Here is a 19,287-nt window from a genome sequence, read left to right as displayed (position 1 = left end):
GGACTCATAGGAATATATTTTTGATCACGCGCAAAACTGTGATCCTTTCCAATATATATATATATATATATATATATATATATATATATATATATATATATATATATATATATATATATATATATATATATAATGTGTGTGTGTGTGTGTGTGTGTGTGTGTGTGTGTGTGTGTGTGTGTAACGAGGGAAGTCAGATGGTTGAGGTTGGTAGACCTGCAGCTTTTCGGCGGTGTGCCTGTCCGTTGTGTTGGTAATTTGAGGTACTGTGATGGCGAATATAAACAAAACACAGACATTTCCTGCAGAGTAAATTTTTGCCGTTATCTATGCAGGTATGTGGCTGAGTTGTGGAACAAGGTTGTATATGATGCATAGAGAGTCATAGATTGTTGTGATGATATGAGGAGTTCCCGGCAGTGAGAGTATTGTGGATTTTTGACAGAAATTTGAGTGTTGACGGCATCGTCTGCGGAACGGCGGTGGCAGCGGATGGACGCAAGAGTACCAAGATTGTACAGCAGGCTCTGGCATGTTTCTTTGTGTTACGGACGGCCGCATAGAGACTAACGGATCCCCAAGGAGGAGGAAATGTCCAAGGTGAGATTTACCCGGTTCTGTGGAGTGGCAAAGAATATTACCAACTGTAGCTAGAATGCGCAGATATGAGGGCTAAGCTAGAGGAAGGTTCGGTTAGACTTAACTACTCAGGCTAGGTGTCAGAAGTGAATTACACTGGGGTGCAGGTAGATTTATATGTTGTGGAGTTATTGTTGGAGCAGGATTTGAGAGTGCGACAGAGTAGTATTGGTGTTGAGGGTTAGTGGGCAGAGAAGTTTATGGATGGAGGCAATTGGGAAAGTGTTTGACCTGTTCAACTGACTGGCATAATCAGGTTTGGCCACATGGACCTAAGTGTGTTGTGATTTGAATTAAGAAAATTACCAGGTGCAGTGTTAATAGTGAACACCTTGGATGTGCACAGTTTATGAACTTTTGGAAATCTTGTATTTAATGTTGTGAATAATGTTTCATTTACTATTGAAATGAAATTGACGAGTTTTTTTTTTTTTATATTGTAGAGATTATTCTGTCAATATTTGTTTGGAAATGACTAGGTAGATTTTTGTTGTTCCAATGACCTATGCAAGAATTCATTTGTACTTTAGTTTTTCTCTGTTATTGAGGCGAGGCGAGCCCTGTATTCGCTGCCATTGGTGTTATTTTTGCGTGAGGGCAGTTTCCTCCATTACAGTATTGGTAGCAATGTATGGTCGAGTTCGGCATTATGGGTTGATTAACATAAGTGATTCCTGCTCTGGTTCGGTAGTATATATACGGCATGTCGAGTTATGATTATGCAACGGGTGATGATTCCCACTCCCTGATTTGTATGGAGAAGGACATGTTGTACATGTATCACCAGAGACTGATTCCCTGCTTAATTTGACTAACCAGCTGGTCCTCACTGTAACGGAATTAGGGCAAAGGATGTCTGGTGATACGGGGTTCAAAGACATTGTTCTGCCCCTGCTTGCCTCCACTATTCAGAGATTTTGTGGAAGGTTATTGCTGGCCAACAATTAGATGATTGGGTGAAGGATGCAGAGAAAATCTAGAGCAGGTAAGAGGCTTGCAGGGTCGGGAGGTAGAGGCCTATTTATGTGGGTTTTTGGTGCGACCTGCCAAACTAGGGTTTGCAACAGGCGTGCGAAAAATCCAAAAGTTTAATTGTTTGGACGAGGCTTTTGGGAAGAAGCTAAGTTACGTAGAGCTAGAGAAACGATTTAAGGGACGGGTTCAGTAGCCCCAGGAAGGTGAGTGGGAGTATGCAGATATGTTGAGGGAGACGGAGGAAAATATGCTGAAAGTACGGCGGAGAGGCGCAGAAGAGCGCATGTGGTTGTTGTGTGCTTGCTTTTATGAGAATCTGAGAGATAGGATAATGCGAATGAAGCTGCCGAAGTGGTAAGAGAAACATCCCATTGCATCATGGGAACAGCTCTTTCAACGGGCAGATGACAGTGAGCGAGGCGGAGCGGTTACGCAAAGAGGATGAGTTGAGGAAACCACTGTGACCAGAGAGGGTAGCGCCATCCTGTGTCTTGTGTGGTCAGCAGGGGTATCGTGGGTATCAGTGTGAAAGATTCAAACATCTGGTATCACAGGATCCGGGAAGCGGCCAGCCTAGAGTGATGCGGGTCAGTTATCAGAACAAATATGACCCCGGACCGGAACCAAGGTGTAGTGTTGTGGTGGGCGCTCATGGGTTGAGTGGGGAGTCTAAGGGCGAGAAATATAAGTTGTTCAGTAAGACACTGAGGATTAGCATGTCGGTGGAGGCTGTGGCTGATTCGGGAGCAGAGACCAGTTTGGTGACGGTGTACCATAAAGAGTGGGTTCTACATAAGCAGATGGTACTATGGTAGTACATGGAATGGATGTTAACATTACTGACGCAAACGGGATAGAGATTAGTTTGGACCTCAATGTAGAGGAGCAGCTTATAAAGGACTGTAGGTTTTTTATGAAAATTACCACTGGAAATAAGGAGTGATCCAGGGAACCCGGTTTCCTGTATTACTAGGGAGAATGTCTTGGCGGAGTTGTTGATGGGCTGGCGGAGGGCCGACAGGCGGAATTGCATGGAAGGTGGGGTATATGTGTCCGTGCTGTGGAAGCAAGGGTTAAGGTGATGCAACAGCTACTTGGGTGGGCTGTAGTGCAACAGCTGCTTGGGTACGCTGTAGTGCAACAACTGCTTGGGTAGGCTGTAGTGCAACAGCAGCAGAATGTGACAACTTCAGCAGGTACAAGAAGGGTGCTGAGGCGTTTGCGTAAAGTTTATATGGACAGTGTGATGTTGCAGCAAATAGAAAAAGGGATGGGTGTTGGCTGCCGGGGAGTATTTACGTCTTCCCAAGTTAAACTAAGGTGGCCAGAGGTGGGGCTTTTGAACAGTTGAGGGAAAGAATTACCCCGGCTCCCATACTGAAGAGTGCTAGTTACACCAAGCAGTTCACAGTAGAGACGGATGCAAGTTTTGAAGTATTAGTGGCTGTTGTCCTGTCAAGAGCATGAGATAGAATTGCATCTAGTAGCATTTGCGAGTAGAGGGTGAGGAGATGTGAGAATATGAATGATTGTTGCTCCAGAAAGCTGGAACTGTTGGCTGAGCAGTGACGGAGCAGTTTAAAAACTGGGGACATTTTGTCGTGCAAACGGATAACACCTGTTGGCTCATCTTAAAACTGCAAAGTTGGGTGTAGTGGAAAGTAGGTGGTTAGGTGATGTGAATCGGTCTGATTTTGAGGTAAGGTTCCGGTCGGGAGAAGAGAATGCCTGTATGGATGGGCCGTCCGGGAAGCCGCACAAGGATTGGAGAACGAGGAAGAGGTGTATGAGATATGGGAGAGCTCTTGAGGAACAAGTTTCAACGGGAAGAGTGGCAGTTCTAAAGACATGGGAGAACGTGAGTTTAGAACAGATGAGGGATGCCCAGAAATAGTGCCCCGTGTTAGGCAAGCTGTGGATACAGATGACTGGGAAGCCTAAGCAGTGGGGATTTGAAAATTCACCTGCAAGTAACTGAGTTTAGGCAACTGTAGAGTAGCGGTGTGACTTATTGGAGAGGAACCCAGTCACAGCAACTGGGCACCAGTGTTGCTGGTAGGCGAAAGAAAGGAAGTTCTACGAGCAGCTCATGAACAACGGGGCCAGAAGAGAGTGGCTAGCACTACAGCTCAACTACGGAACCAAGTCTTTTCCCTGTGATTATACGAGGATATTAAGACCCATGTTACCTAGTGTGCGACTTGTGCTGTGGGTAGAGAGGAAGGTGTTCGAGCTGAAACTTAAGTTCGCGACAGTGGAGACTAGTAAGCTGTGGGAGGTGGTAGCCAGTGACATCACGTTGTTAGATCTTTTGAGAGATGGGAAGGAGAATGTGCTAATCGTGGCCGATGTATTTGGCATGTTTAGCTTTCCCAACTAAGAACCAGAAAGCTCCCATGATTGGATTTTCTATTTTTTTTTTCTGTTGCGGAGGAAATCTTTAATCGGTTTTTGCTGTTCTAAGAAGCTGCATAGTGATCGAGGTCAGATTTTTGAGAGGCAGTTGGTGCGGGCGATGTGCAAATTTTAACACATTGACAAGACTAGAAGAACTACGCCCATCCATCCGGAAGGAAATGGTACCTGTGAACGATTCAACCGCACGCTGCCTGGGATGCTGGCTGGCTGCACGAGGTAGGGTGCAAAGGGAGCAGTGGCCTAGGTATCTGTCAAGTTTGAGGGCGATCTATAATAGTACCCCATACCCGGTTACAGGATTTTCGTCCCATTACCTAGTGTTTAGAGTTGAACCTCATCTGCCCTTGGACAGATTCTGCGTTGACAGTGTAGTGGCAACTAGAATCCACTATCAGTGGGTGAGAGAATTAAGAGAGACACACCAGCTTGCCTGGAGAGAGGCTAGTGAGAATATACAGCGGTGCCAGACGGGAAATCGAAGAAAGCTGAACGAGCAAGGCAAAGCGGTGTGTTGCATGTGGGACACCGGTACTGCTAAAGAATCATGTGGTGGGAAGAAACAAGATCCAGCCAAAGTGTGGTGAGGAGGTGATGGATGACGGGAGCAAAGGTTATCGGATGAAACCACAGGAGAAACGTACCAGGCAGATTGCTGCACCTGGAGTAATTTGCGTATGTGGATGGGTATGGAAGAATCCGACTTGGAAGAGCAGACAGACAGGAGGGAGCAGCAGGATGAGTGACCAAAGAAAGCAGAAGCAATGGAGACGCTTGATATGGCTGAGGTTTTAGCGAAGCTTTGTCGTCAAAAAGCATTAGGAGTTATGAAGACTGTAAACAGTGTATTCGTTCATTTTAAAGTTACCTTCAGGCAGGTGGACATGCGGATACTTAGACTTTTTCTTCGCCCAAATTATATATCACTAGTTTGGTCACCCTTATATGAGGAAGGTCATCTACAGAGCCAGAAGAGCAGCCACACACTTGCCCATCTTTAAAGAGAGGACGATTTTACTGTCAACATCGATTTTTTAAGAGAAAGGAGCCTATCAACTACAGGATATATCACATAACTGACCGAGATAGTAAGACCAGGTGTGCATCGATACTGATATAGCACTGTTACGAAACGATAGAAAAACTGGGTTACAAGATGGGGTCCAAGAGTTCAATTTTCCCATGTATAAGACTGGGTTTTTACAAAGAAACAGACTCAGTAATGTATACAGACGTAGAATCTTTATAGACTGAAGATGGTAAGAGCCAGGATCATTTACAAGGATTATGGTGATGAACCCCCTGGAGCGGACCGAGGATATGGACGCCACAGCGGACCAAAAATAAAGCAGATGATTTTTCCCCAAAACCTCACCACTTGAATTTGAATCACCTGGCCTGTGTCAATGCCTGGTGGGAATCAAACACACTTCACACGCCTGAGTGCCCCTGGGTCAGTGCCAGTAGATGGCACTTGGATCTGTCCACTGCCAAGCCTGGTGTTTCGCCACAAGCGAGTCCGCTAACGTCAGACTCGTTAAAGTTGTCACGCGTTGGTGGATCCGACTCGGACGTAACAGACAACACAAGTTTCAAAGAATTATTCTTTATACAACAGATATCCTTTATATTCCTCAGCCTCTCAAGAGCTACGAGAATAAACTCGTCCATCATTTGCTCGTGAATAACTCACGCAGCTCGGTAACTACGGGAAGCCTTGCCTAACTTAATGTAGTTTAGTTTTGCTTGCATCTCATCCACTTCGCTCTTCCACCTGCAGTACCATAGACCAAGTACAGGACTATGGGATGAGCCAGAACCCCCTCATTTCGTCCTGTGAAACTGTATTTCCGTGTTGATAAATTAATAGGTGGATTATTATCTGTTTTCATAAACGAATGTACTGAAATTTGCGAAGTTTCAAGGCGCCCGAGAGAATTCCGGTTATGCCCCACTATCCCAGCTACGCCAACTTTGATTTACCAGGAAACACGTTAGTTTGTCGAAAAAGTAAATAGAATTGTAACATTAATATTAGTGAAGGTCCGTACAAATTGGATAGCTGTGTTGTTGATAAAGTTTGTAAACAGTTCCCCTTCTTGTCCACATGATAAGTTTATGATACGCATCATGCCATACTCGGGAATGTACCCTACCTCCATTCAGGCAGTTATTTGTTTACCAAATGTCTTCGTAGCCACGTCTCGTCGTTGTATATCAACTGACTGTTATGTTTTTTTAATCTCCCTTGATGATGTGATTATTATATGAAAGTACACTTGGGAACTTATCATGTTTCATTTCCTGGTGGACTCATAGGAATATATATATATATATATATATATATATATATATATATATATATATATATATATATATATATATATATATATATATATATATATCCCTGGGGATAGGGGAGAAAGAATACTTCCCATGTATTCCTTGCGTGTCGTAGAAGGTGACTAAAAGGGGAGGGAGCGGGGGGCTGGAAATCCTCCCCTCTCGTTTTTTTTTTTTATTATTTTTTATTTTCCAAAAGAAGGAACAGAGAAGGGGGCCAGGTGAGGATATTCCCTTAGAGGCCCAGTCCTATGTTCTTGACGCTACCTTGCTAACGCGGGAAATGGCGAGTAGTTTGAAAGAAAAAGGATATATATATATATATATATATATATATATATATATATATATATATATATATATATATATATATATATATATATATATATTTGGTAAACAGAGAAGAGGTAGTAAAAGCTTTGCGGAAGATGAAAGCCGGCAAGGCAGCAGGTTGGATGGTATTGCAGTGGAATTTAATAAAAAAAGGGGGTGATTGTATTGTTGACTGGTTGGTAAGGTTATTTAATGTATGTATGATTCATGGTGAGGTGCTTGAGGATTGGCAGAATGCATGCATAGTGCCATTGTACAAAGGCAAAGGGGGTAAGAGTAACCCTCGCACTTTGCACACCACCTCGACCAAAACACCCTATATCTGCCACTCTATCATCAAACACATTCAACAAACCTTCAAAATACTCACTCCATCTCCTTCTCACATCACCACTACTTGTTATCACCTCCCCATTTGTGCCCTTCACTGAAGTTCCCATTTGCTCCCTTGTCTTATGCACTTTATTTACCTCCTTCCAGAACATCTTTTTATTCTCCCTAAAATTTAATGATACTCTCTCACCCCAACTCTCATTTGCCCTTTTTTTCACCTCTTGCACCTTTCTCTTGACCTCCTGTCTCTTTGTTTTATACGTCTCCCACTCAATTTCATTTTTTCCCTGCAAAAATCGTCCAAATGCCTCTCTCTTCTCTTTCACTAATACTCTTACTTCTTCATCCCACCACTCACTACCCTTTCTAATCAACCCACCTCCCACTCTTCTCATGCCACAAGCATCTTTTGCACAGTCCATCACTGATTCCCTAAATACATCCCATTCCTCCCCCACTCCCCTTACTTCCATTGTTCTCACCTTTTTCCATTCTGTACTCAGTCTCTCCTGGTACTTCCTCACACAAGTCTCCATCCCAAGCTCACTTACTCTCACCACCCTCTTCACCCCAACATTCACTCTTCTTTTCTGAAAACCCATACAAATCTTCACCTTAGCCTCCACAAGATAATGATCAGACATCCCTCCAGTTGCACCTCTCAGCACATTAACATCCAAAAGTCTCTCTTTCGCGCCCCTGTCAATTAACACGTAATCCAATAACGCTCTCTGGCCATCTCTCCTACTTACATAAGTATACTTATGTATATCTCGCTTTTTAAACCAGGTATTCCCAATCATCAGTCCTTTTTCAGCGCATAAATCTACAAACTCTTCACCATTTCCATTTACAACACTGAACACCCCATGTATACCAATTATTCCCTCAACTGCCACATTACTCACCTTTGCATTCAAATCACCCAACACTATAACCCGGTCTCGTGCATCAAAACCACTAACACACTCATTCAGCTGCTCCCAAAACACTTGCCTCTCATGATCTTTCTTCTCATGCCCAGGTGCATATGCACCAATAATCACCCATCTCTCTCCATCAACTTTTGAAGGTTTGTTGAATGTGTTTGATGATAGAGTGGCAGATATAGGGTGTTTTGGTCGAGGTGGTGTGCAAAGTGCGAGGGTTAGGGAAAATGAGTTGGTAAACAGAGAAGAGGTAGTAAAAGCTTTGCGGAAGATGAAAGCCGGCAAGGCAGCAGGTTTGGATGGTATTGCAGTGGAATTTATTAAAAAAGGGGGTGACTGTATTGTTGACTGGTTGGTAAGGTTATTTAATGTATGTATGACTCATGGTGAGGTGCCTGAGGATTGGCGGAATGCGTGCATAGTGCCATTGTACAAAGGCAAAGGGGATAAGAGTGAGTGCTCAAATTACAGAGGTATAAGTTTGTTGAGTATTCCTGGTAAATTATATGGGAGGGTATTGATTGAGAGGGTGAAGGCATGTACAGCATCAGATTGGGGAAGAGCAGTGTGGTTTCAGAAGTGGTAGAGGATGTGTGGATCAGGTGTTTGCTTTGAAGAATGTATGTGAGAAATACTTAGAAAAGCAAATGGATTTGTATGTAGCATTTATGGATCTGGAGAAGGCATATGATAGAGTTGATAGAGATGCTCTGTGGAAGGTATTAAGAATATATGGTGTGGGAGGCAAGTTGTTAGAAGCAGTGAAAAGTTTTTATCGAGGATGTAAGGCATGTGTACGTGTAGGAAGAGAGGAAAGTGAATGTAGGTTTGCGGCAGGGGTGTGTGATGTCTCCATGGTTGTTTAATTTGTTTATGGATGGGGTTGTTAGGGAGGTGAATGCAAGAGTTTTGGAAAGAGGGGCAAGTATGAAGTCTGTTGGGGATGAGAGAGCTTGGGAAGTGAGTCAGTTGTTGTTCGTTGATGATACAGCGCTGGTGGCTGATTCATGTGAGAAACTGCAGAAGCTGGTGACTGAGTTTGGTAAAGTGTGTGAAAGAAGAAAGTTAAGAGTAAATGTGAATAAGAGCAAGGTTATTAGGTACAGTAGGGTTGAGGGTCAATTCAATTGGGAGGTGAGTTTGAATGGAGAAAAATTGGAGGAAGTGAAGTGTTTTAGATATCTGGGAGTGGATCTGGCAGCGGATGGAACCATGGAAGCGGAAGTGGATCATAGGGTGGGGGAGGGGGCGAAAATTCTGGGAGCCTTGAAGAATGTGTGGAAGTCGAGAACATTATCTCGGAAAGCAAAAATGGGTATGTTTGAAGGAATAGTGGTTCCAACAATGTTGTATGGTTGCGAGGCGTGGACTATGGATAGAGTGGTGCGCAGGAGGATGGATGTGCTGGAAATGAGATGTTTGAGGACAATGTGTGGTGTGAGGTGGTTTGATCGAGTAAGTAACGTATGGGTAAGAGAGATGTGTGGAAATAAAAAGAGTGTGGTTGAGAGAGCAGAAGAGGGTGTTTTGAAATGGTTTGGGCACATGGAGAGAATGAGTGAGGAAAGATTGACCAAGAGGATATATGTGTCGGAGGTGGAGGGAACGAGGAGAAGAGGGAGACCAAATTGGAGGTGGAAAGATGGAGTGAAAAAGATTTTGTGTGATCGGGGCCTGAACATGCAGGAGGGTGAAAGGAGGGCAAGGAATAGAGTGAATTGGAGAGATGTGGTATACCGGGGCTGACGAGCTGTCAGTGGATTGAATCAAGGCATGTGAAGCGTCTGGGGTAAACCATGGAAAGCTGTGTAGGTATGTATATTTGCGTGTGTGGACGTGTGTATGTACATGTGTATGGGGGGGGGGGGGGGTTGGGCCATTTCTTTCGTCTGTTTCCTTGCGCTACCTCGCAAACGCGGGAGACAGCGACAAAGTATAAAAAAAAAAAAAAAAAAAAAAAAAAAAAATATATATATATATATATATATATATATATATATATATATATATATATGACTTGACCCTCAACCCTACTGTACCTAATAACCTTGCTCTTATTCACATTTACTCTTAACTTTCTTCTTTCACACACTTTCACACCAAAACTTTTCACTGCTTCTAACAACAGTTTCCTTGCGCTACCTCGCAAACGCGGGAGACAGCGACAAAGCAAAATAAATAAATAAATATATTTATTTATTTATTTTGCTTTGTCGCTGTCTCCTGCGTTTGCGAGGTAGCGCAAGGAAACAGACGAAAGAAATGGCCCAACCCACTCCCATACACAATGTATATACATACACGTCCACAAACGCAAATATACATACCCATACATCTTACTGTACACATATATATAGACACACAGACACATACATATATACCCATGCACACAATCCACACTGTCTGCCTTTATTCATTCCCATCGCCACCTCGCCACACATGGAATACCATCCCCCTCCCCCCTCATGTGTGCGAGGTAGCACTAGGAAAAGACAACAAAGGCCCCATTCGTTCACGCTCAGTCTATAGCTGTCATGCAATAATGCCCGAAACCACAGCTCCCTTTCCACATCCAGGCCCCACACAACTTTCCATGGTTTACCCCAGACGCTTCACATGCCCTGATTCAATCCACTGACAGCACGTCAACCCCGGTATACCACATCGATCCAATTCACTCTATTCCTTGCCCTCCTTTCACCCTCCTGCATGTTCAGGCCCCGATCACACAAAATCTTTTTCACTCCATCTTTCCACCTCCAATTTGGTCTCCCACTTCTCCTCGTTCCCTCCACCTCCGACACATATATCCTCTTGGTCAATCTTTCCTCACTCATTCTCTCCATGTGCCCAAACCATTTCAAAACACCCTCTTCTGCTCTCTCAACCACGCACTTTTTATTTCCACACATCTCTCTTACCCTTACATTACTTACTCGATCAAACCATATATATATATATATATATATATATATATATATATATATATATATATATTCCCACGAGTCCACAGGGAAAATGAAACACGAAAAGTTCCCAAGTGCACTTTCGTGTAATAATCACATCATCAGGGGAGACAGAGGAGAGAAATATAAAAGTCAGTTGATATACATCGAAGAGACAAAGCTAGGACACCATTTGGTAAACATGTGATTGTCCAGAACATACAACGAGCGTTCATAAACTTATCATTTTACAAATCTTATCAACAATAAAGTTATCTAATTTCTATAGACCATCACTGATATTAAGATTATAATTCTTTGTGTATTTGATAATAGAAGATTCAATGACATTTCTCTTAGTAATAGAGTTAGAGTTAATAACTGAGATGGCGTTACTCCAGTCAATACAATGATCATAGTTTTTAACATGATTAAATAAGGCATTTGATTCTTGTCCCGTTCTTTTACTATATTTATGTTGCTTAAGTTTAACAGAAAGATCCTTACCAGTCCGACCAACATAAAATTTATCACAGTTTCCACATGCACTTTATAGATGCAACCAATAGAATTTTCAGGTGAATTCCTGATTAAGATATTCTTTATAGTATTATTGTTGCTAAAGGCAACATTTACATTAAAGGATTTAAGCAACATGGGAAGCAAAGTGAAGTTATTATTAAGATGGAGAACTGAAAGATTTTTGGTGTCAATGGGAGGTTTGGGCTCAACTCTATAAAATGATTTCTTTGCTAACTTAAGGGATTTATCAATGAAAGATCTAGGGTACTTTAACTTAGATCCAATAGAATATATCTTCTCAAACTCATCATCAATAAACTCTGGACTGCAAATACGTAATGCCCTGAGGAACATAGATTGAAATGATGATAATTTAACTGTCATGTTGAGATGAGTAATAATGGATATTTTATCGAGGATGTAAGGCATGTGTACGTGTAGGAAGAGAGGAAAGTGATTGGTTCTCAGTGAATGTGGGTTTGCGGCAGGGGTGTGTGATGTCTCCATGGTTGTTTAATTTGTTTATGGATGAGGTTGTTAGGGAGGTGAATGCAAGAGTTTTGGAAAGAGGGGCAAGTATGAAGTCTGTTGGGGATGAGAGAGCTTGGGAAGTGAGTCAGTCGTTGTTCCCTGATGATACAGCACTGGTGGCTGATTCATGTGAGAAACTGCAGAAGCTGGTGACTGAGTTTGGTAAAGTGTGTGAAAGAAGAAAGTTAAGAGTAAATGTGAATAAGAGCAAGGTTATTAGGTATAGTAGGGTTGAGGGTCAAGTCAATTGGGAGGTAAGTTTGATCCACTCCCAGATATCTAAAACACTTTACTTCCTCCAGTTTTTCTCCATTCAAACTCTATACCCATTTTTGCTTTCCGAGATAATGTTCTCGACTTCCACACATTCTTCAAGGCTCCCAGAATTTTCGCCCCCTCCCCCACCCTATGATCCACTTCCGCTTCCATGGTTCCATCCGCTGCCAGATCCACTCCCAGATATCTAAAACACTTCACTTCCTCCTGTTTTTCTCCATTCAAACTCACCTCCCAATTGACTTGACCCTCAACCCTACTGTACCTAATAACCTTGCTCTTATTCGCATTTACTCTTAACTTTCTTCTTTCACACACTTTACCAAACTCAGTCACCAGCTTCTGCAGTTTCTCACATGAATCAGCCACCAGCGCTGTATCATCAGCGAACAACAACTGACTCACTTCCCAAGCTCTCTCATCCCCAACAGACTTCATACTTGCCCCTCTTTCCAAAACTCTTGCATTCACCTCCCTAACAACCCCATCCATAAACAAATTAAACAACCATGGAGACATCACACACCCCTGCCGCAAACCTACATTCACTGAGAACCAATCACTTTCCTCTCTTCCTACACGTACACATGCCTTACATCCTCGATAAAAACTTTTCACTGCTTCTAACAACTTTCCTCCCACACCATATATTCTTAATACCTTCCACAGAGCATCTCTATCAACTCTATCATATGCCTTCTCCAGATCCATAAATGCTACATACAAATCCATTTGCTTTTCTAGGTATTTCTCACATACATTCTTCAAAGCAAACACCTGATCCACACATCCTCTACCACTTCTGAAACCACACTGCTCTTCCCCAATCTGATGCTCTGTACATGCCTTCACCCTCTCAATCAATACCCTCCCATATAATTTACCAGGAATACTCAACAAACTTATACCTCTGTAATTTGAGCACTCCCTCTTATCCCCTTTGCCTTTGTACAATGGCACTATGCACGCATTCCGCCAATCCTCAGGCACCTCACCATGAGTCATACATACATTAAATAACCTTACCAACCAGTCAACAATACATATATATATATGTATATGTATGTATATATATTCTTTTTTTCATACATATTCGCCTTATCCCACATTAGCAAGGTAGCTTTAAGAACAGAGGAGTATGCCTTAGAGGGTGTATCCTCACTTGGCCCACCTCTCCATAACTTCTTTTGGAAAATTATAGACGGGAGGGGAGGATTTCCAGCCCCCCACTCCGTCTCTTTTTAGTCGTCTTCAATGACACGCATGGAATACGTGGGAAGTATTCTTTCTCCCCTATCTCCAGGATATATGTGTCACAGGTGGAGGGAATGAGGAGAAGTGGGAGACCAAATTCGAGGTGGAAAGATGGAGTGACAAAGATTTTGAATGATCGGGGCCTAAACATGCAGGAGGGTGAAAGGCCTGCAAGGAATAGATTGAATTGGAACGATGTGATATATCGAGGTCGACATGCTGTCAATGGATTGAACCAGGGCATGTGAAGCATCTGGGGTAAACCATGGAAAGTTCTGTGGGGCCTGCATGTGGAAAGGGAGCTGTGTTTTCAGTGCGTTATACATGACAGCTAGAGACTGTGTGAACGAATGTGGCCTTTGTTGTCTTTGCCCAGTGCTACCTCGCGCACATGCGGGGGGAGGGGGTTGTCATATCATGTGTGGCTGGGTGGCGACGGGAATGAATAACGGCAGACAGTATGAATTATATACGTGTATATATGTATATGTCTGTGTGTGTATATATATGTATACGTTGAGATGTATATGTATGTATATGTACGTGTGGACGTGTATGTATATACATGTGTATGTGGTTAGGTTGGGCCATTCTTTCGTCTGTTTCCCTGCGCTACCTCATTAACGCGGGAGACAGCGACAAAGTATAACAATAATAATGAAAATGTATATATATACACACACACACACAATGACAGTTCCTTTTGCCACAGCATTCAAGTTAGTATATGGAAAATAGTACCCAATTCTCATTCTCAAACAAGTTTCACTCCCCTAGCCACTCAAGTGGAATCTGTTTGTGAATATGAATACAAAAGAAACTGTTGATTACATATTTACACAGTTTTTGAAGTATAAATACATTATGGGCCTGTATGCTTTAACTTATGGTTTCATTCCAGGTATGTGCCAACGTATGATCCAACAGGAGAGCTGTATGAAGAAGGGCCCCAATATGGATGCATAAAGCCATCTAGTAATCTACGGCACAGATTTCTTATATTGGTAATTCCTGCTTGTTTTTATTTTAGTTTCTTAGGATTCTTTATTTACAATAATATTCAACCTAGTAAATTTGAAGAATTAGCAACATATTTACTGCATGATCTTTTAATGAGTTTGGCTAAGGGAACCTGTCCAAAGAACACAGCTTTATGGAATTGGTACTTAACTTTAAGCTATTTCCTGTTTGATTTGTGTTCCTTAACAAAGGATATATTTGCATTAGATTTATATAATTCAAAAGGCAAGATATAAGATATATGCTTTTAAGTGTTCTTTCTTTGAAATTTCATATATATGTGGCAGGGGTGCATGATGTCTCCATGGTTGTTTAATTTGTTTATGGATGGGGTTGTTAGGGAGGTGAATGCAAGAGTTTTGGAAAGAGGGGCAAGTATGCAGTCTGTTGTGGATGAGAGAGCTTGGGAAGTGAGTCAGTTGTTGTTCGCTGATGATACAGCGCTGGTGGCTGATTCATGTGAGAAACTGCAGAAGCTGGTGACTGAGTTTGTTAAAGTGTGTGAAAGAAGAAAGCTGAGAGTAAATGTGAATAAGAGCAAGGTTATTAGGTACAGTAGGGTTGAGGGACAAGTCAGTTGGGAGGTTAGTTTGAATGGAGAAAAACTGGAGGAAGTGAAGTGTTTTAGATATCTGGGAGTGGATTTGGCAGCGGATGGAACCATGGAAGCGGAAGTGAATCATATGGTGGGGGAGGGGGCGAAAGTTCTGGGAGCGTTAAAAAATGTATGGAAGTCGAGAACCATATCTTGGAAAGCAGAAATGGGTATGTTTGAAGGAATATTAGTTCCAACAATGTTATAGGGTGCGAGGCGTGGGCTGTAGATAGAGTTGTGCGGAGGAGGGTGGATGTGCTGGAAATGATATGTTTGAGGACAATATGTGATGTCAGGTGGTTTGATCGAGTAAGTAATGAAAGGGTAAGAGAGATGTGTGGTAATAAAAAGAGTGTGGTTGAGAGAGCAGAAGAGGGTGTTTTGAAATGGTTTGGTCGAATGGAGAGAATGAGTGAGGAAAGATGGACCAAGAGGATATATGTGTCAGAGGTGGAGGGAACGAGAAGTGGGAGACCAAATTGGAGGTGGAAAGATGAAGTGGAAAAGATTCTGAGTGATCGGGGCCTGAACATGCAGGAGGGTGAAAGGCGTGCAAGGAATAGAGTGAATTGGAACGATGTGGTATACCGGGGTCGACGTGCTGTTATGGGATTGAACCAGGGCATGTGAAGCATCTGGGGTAAACCATGGAAAGTTTTGTGGGGCCTGCATGTGGAAAGGGAGCTGTGGTTTTGGTGCATTATACATGACAGCTAGAGACTGAGTGTGAACGAACGTGGCCTTTGTTGTCTTTTCCTAGCACCACCTCGCGCACACGCGGAGGCAGGGGTTTGTCATTTCATGTGTGGCGGGGTGATGACGGGAATGAATAAGGGTAGACAGCATGAATTATGTACATGTGTATGTATGTATATGTCTGTGTGTGTATGTATATGTATACATTGAGATGTATAGGTATGTTTATGTGTGTTTGTGGACGTTTATGTATATACATGTGTATGTGTGTGGGTTCGGCCATTCTATCGTCTGTTTACTTGCGCTAATGCAGGAGACAGTGACAAAGTATGGTAAATATTATATATATGATAATGTATATATATATATATATATATATATATATATATATATATATATATATATATATATATATATCTTTCTTTCTTTTAAACTATTCGCCATTTCCCGCGTTAGCGAGGTAGCGTTAAGAACAGAGGACTGGGCCTTTTTTGGAATATCCTCACCTGGCCCCCTCTGTTCCTTCTTTTGGAAAATGAAAAAAAAAACGAGAGGGGAGGATTTCCAGCCCCCCGCTCCCTCCCCTTTTAGTCGCCTTCTACGACACGCAGGGAATACGTGGGAAGTATTCTTAATCCCCTATCCCCTATATATATATATATATATATATATATATATATATATATATATATATATATATATATATACACACACACACACACACTGACAGTTACTTTTGCCACAGCATTCAAGTTAGTATATGAAAAATAGTACCCATTTCTCATTCTCAAACAAGTTCCACTCCCCCAGCCACTCAAGTGGAATCTGTTTGTGAATATGAATACAAAAGAAACTGTTGAGTACATATTTGTACAATTTTCGAAATATAAATACATTATGGGCCTGTATGCTTTAACTTATGGTTTCATTCCAGGTATGTGCCAACATATGATCCAACAGGAAAGCTGTATGAAGAAGGGCCCCAATATGGATGCATAAAGCCATCTAGTAATCTACGGCACAGATTTCTTATATTGGTAATTCGTGCTTGTTTTTATTTTAGTTTCTTAGGATTCTTTATTTACAATAATATTCAACCTAGTAAATTAGAAGAATTAGCAACATATTTACTGCATGATCTTTTAATGAGTTTGGCTAAGGGAACCTGTCCAAAGAACACAGCTTTATGGAATTGGTACTTAACTTTAAGCTGTTTCTTGTTTAATTTGTGTTCCTTAACAAAGGATATATTTGCATCAGATTTATATAATTCAAAAAGGAAGATATATGCTTTTAAATGTTCTTCCTTTGAAATTTCATATATATGTGGCAGGGGTGCATGATGTATCCATGGTTGTTTAATTTGTTTATGTATGGGGTTGTTAGGAAGGTGAATGCAAGAATTTTGGAGAGAGGGGCAAGTATGCATGCAGTCTGTTGTGGATGAGAGAGCTTGGGAAGTGAGTCACCTCAACTCTCATTTGCCCTCTTTTTCACCTCTCGCACCTTTCTCTTGACCTCCTGCCTTTTTGTTTTATACATCTCCCAGTCATTTGCATTATTTCCCTGCAAAAATCGTCCAAATGCCTCTCTCTTCTCTTTCACTAATAATCTTACTTCTTCATTCCACCACTCTCTACCCTTTCTAATCTGCCCACCTCCCACACTTCTCATGCCACAAGCATCTTTTGCACAAGCCATCACTGCTTTCCTAAATACATCCCATTCCTCCCCCACTCCCCTTACTTCCTTTGTTCTCACCTTTTTCCATTCTGTACTCAGTCTCTCCTGGTACTTCCTCACACAAGTCTCCTTCCCAAGCTCACTTCCTCTCACCACTCTCTTCACCCCAACATTCTCTCTTCTTTTCTGAAAACCTCTACAAATCTTCACCTTCGCCTCCACAAGATAATGATCAGACATCCCTCCAGTTGCACCTCTCAGCACATTAACATCCAAAAGTCTCTCTTTCATGCGCCTATCAACTAACACGTAATCCAATAACGCTCTCTGGCCATCTCTCCTACTTACATACGTATACTTATGTATATCTCTCTTTTTAAACCAGGTATTCCCAATCACCAGTCCATTTTCAGCACATATATCGACAAGCTCTTCACCATTTCCATTTACAACACTGAACACCCCATATACACATACACCAATTTATTCCCTCAACTGCCACATTACTCACCTTTGCATTCAAATCAGCCATCACTATAATCCGGTCTCATGCATCAAAACTACTAACACACTCATTCAGCTGCTCCCAAAACACTTGCCTCTCATGATCTTTCTTCTCATGCCCAGGTGCATCTGGGCATGAGAAGAAAGATCATGAGAGGCAAGTGTTTTGGGAGCAGCTGAATGAGTGTGTTAGTGGTTTTGATGCAAGAGAACGGGTTATAGTGATGGGTGATTTGAATGCAAAGGTGAGTAATGTGGCAGTTGAGGGAATAATTGGTATACATGGGGTGTTCAGTGTTGTAAATGGAAATGGTGAAGAGCTTGTAGATTTATGTGCTGAAAAAGGACTGGTAATTGGGAATACCTGATTTAAAAAGAGAGATATACATAAGTATACATATGTAAGTAGGAGAGATGGCCAGAGTGCGTTATTGGATTACGTGTTAATTGATAGGCGTGCGAGAGAGACTTTTGGATGTTAATGTGCTGAGAGATGCAACTGGAGGGATGTCGATCATTATCTTGTGTAGGCGAAGGTGAAGATTTGTAGAGGTTTTCAGAAAAGAAGAGAGAATGTTGGGGTGAAGAGAGTGGTGAGAGGAAGTGAGCTTGGGAAGGAGACTTGTGTGAGGAAGTACCAGGAGAGACTGAGTACAGAATGGAAAAAGGTGAGAACAAAGGAGGTAAGGGGAGTGGGGGAGGAATGGGATGTATTTAGGGAAGCAGTGATGGATTGCGCAAAAGATGCTTATGGCATGAGAAGCGTGGAAGTTGGGTTGATTAGAAAGGGTAGTGAGTGGTGGGATGAAGAAGTAAGATTATTAGTGAAAGAGAAGAGAGAGGCATTTGGACAATTTTTGTAGGGAAATAATGCAAGGGAGGTGAATGCAAGGCTTTTGCAAAGATGGGCAAGTATGCAGTCTGTTGTGGATGAGAGAACTTGGGAAGTGAATCAGTTGTTGTTCACTGATGATACAGTGCTGGTGGCTGATTCATGTGAGAAACTGAAGAAGCTGGTGACTGAGTTTGGTAAAGTGTGTGAAAGAAGAAAGTTAAGAGTAAATGTGAATAAGAGCAAGGTTATTAGGTACAGTAGGGTTGAGGGTCAAGTCAATTGGGGGGCAAGTTTGAATGGAGAAAAACTGGAGGAAGTGAAGTGTTTTGGATATCTGGGAGTGGATCTGGCAGCGGATGGAACCATGGAAGCGGAAGTGAATCATAGGGTGGGGGAGGGGGCGAAAATTCTGGGAGCCTTGAAGAATGTGTGGAAGTCGGGAACATTATCTCGGAAAGCAA

The 19,287-nt window shown here is 42.2% G+C and overlaps 1 long non-coding RNA gene across 2 annotated transcripts in view; it reads left to right on the top strand.

Moving 5' to 3' along the window:
* The first annotated feature begins 211 nt into the window (after nucleotides 1–211).
* Nucleotides 212–19,287, top strand: part of LOC139749845 (uncharacterized) — a 73,099-nt gene continuing 54,023 nt past the window's right edge. For both annotated transcript variants that reach the window (XR_011713046.1, XR_011713045.1), the window contains exons 1-4: nucleotides 212–333; nucleotides 444–598; nucleotides 14,395–14,497; nucleotides 16,739–16,841. This is a non-coding gene — a long non-coding RNA (uncharacterized lncRNA). The remainder of the gene's footprint in view (nucleotides 334–443; nucleotides 599–14,394; nucleotides 14,498–16,738; nucleotides 16,842–19,287) is intronic.

The sequence above is a fragment of the Panulirus ornatus genome, chromosome 8, assembly GCF_036320965.1.
Source record: "Panulirus ornatus isolate Po-2019 chromosome 8, ASM3632096v1, whole genome shotgun sequence".
Taxonomy (NCBI): domain Eukaryota; kingdom Metazoa; phylum Arthropoda; class Malacostraca; order Decapoda; family Palinuridae; genus Panulirus; species Panulirus ornatus.
The sequence above is the reverse complement of the archived record's forward strand: the minus strand, read 5'-3'. Positions and strand labels throughout refer to the sequence as shown.